Raw genomic sequence first — 1,515 nt, 5'->3', positions numbered from 1 at the left:
AGTTTAGGGGTCTTCCAAATGACTATCTAAATGCCCACATTTCAAATTTCTTTGAGATAAATGACACCTTTAAACATAATGGAATCACGGATGATGCAATTCATTTAAGGCTTTTCCTTTTTTCATTGAGAGACAAAGCTAATGTGTGGTTGAATGCACTCCCTATTGCATCCATTATAACATGGGATGACATTGCTCAAAAGTTTCTTGTCAAGTTCTTTCCTCTAGCTAAGATAGCAAAAATGAGGAATGATATTACATCGTTCATGTAGCTAGATTCTGAATCATTGTACAAGGCTCGGGAAGGATATAAGGATCTACTAAGGCATTGTCCTCATCATGGTCTTCCAAAGTAGCTTTAAGTGCAAACGTTCTACAATGGATTTAGTTGTCATGTTCAAACCACCATTGATGAGGTATATGACCTGTTGGAGGAGGTGCCATTGAACAATTACCAATAGCCAGTAGAGTGATCAATGCATAGGAGAGTAGTTAGAGTTTATGATATGGATGCCATTTCAACATTATAAACATAGGTAGTATCTCTAACCAAGAAACTTGATTCTTTTGGTTCCAACTCAATTCAAAATCCTTTGGTAGTTTGTGAGTATTATGTAGATGGGCATGCTAGGAATCAGTGTTTAGTTAGTTTAAAGATAGTTTAGTTTATGGGAAATAGACAACAGAACAACCCTTACTCCAACACCTATAACTCTAGGTGGAGAAACCATCAAAACTTCTATTTGGGATAATAATCAGGGATCCCTTTAGCTCTAAAGCTGAACATGCCTCTTGGGTTCCAACGACAAGCAAGAGTGCCTACCCCAAAAAAGAAACCATCTACAGAAGAATTACTGATGCAATTCATGGCAAAGAATGATGCTTACATAGCAAAGAATGATGCCATCATTCAAAGTCAAGCAGTTATCATTCAAAGTTAAGTGGAATCAATTTGAAATCGTTATACACAAGTGGATCAACTTGCCAATGCCATCAATAATAAGCCTCAAACGACCTTACCTAGTGATACTGAACCGAATCACAGAAGAGAAGAAAAAGAGCATTGCAATGCAATCACCCTTAGGAGCAAAAAAGAGGCTAGAAGTAGTAGCAAGCAAACCAAACATCATGATAAGCCTATTGAGAATGAGACAATGGTTGAGAATGCTAACAAGCAATTTCAAGAGAAAGATACAAAAGCAAGCCCACCACCACCACCTTTTCCTTAGCGATCTTGAAACAAAAGTTGGATAATCAATTTAAAAAATTTTTAAAGGTGTTTAAGAAGCTTCACATTAGCATTCCTTTTGCAAAAGCTTTAAAGCAAATGCCTTTTTTTGTGAAGTTTTTGAGAGACATCTTGACCAAGAAAAGGAAATTGGAAAACTTTGAAACGGTTTCACTTATTGAGGAGTGTAGTTCTATAATCCAAAATAAGCTCCCACTAAAGCTAAAGGATCTAAAAAGTTTTTCTATCCCTTATACTATTGGCAATTTTAAATTTTTTAAAGTTTT

The 1,515-nt window shown here is 35.8% G+C and overlaps 1 non-coding gene across 1 annotated transcript; it reads right to left on the bottom strand.

Annotated features, from left to right (window-relative positions):
• Positions 1–239: 239 nt before the first annotated feature.
• Positions 240–346, bottom strand: LOC148763108 (small nucleolar RNA R71). Its single transcript, XR_016026067.1, has one exon. It is a non-coding gene; the product is annotated as a small nucleolar RNA R71 (small nucleolar RNA).
• Positions 347–1,515: the final 1,169 nt, after the last annotated feature.

This window comes from Theobroma cacao, chromosome 4, assembly GCF_053813885.1.
Source record: "Theobroma cacao isolate CCN51 chromosome 4, ASM5381388v1, whole genome shotgun sequence".
Classification (NCBI taxonomy): Eukaryota; Viridiplantae; Streptophyta; class Magnoliopsida; order Malvales; family Malvaceae; genus Theobroma; species Theobroma cacao.
Note: the sequence above shows the minus strand (reverse complement) of the source record. Positions and strands in the feature narration are given on the sequence as shown.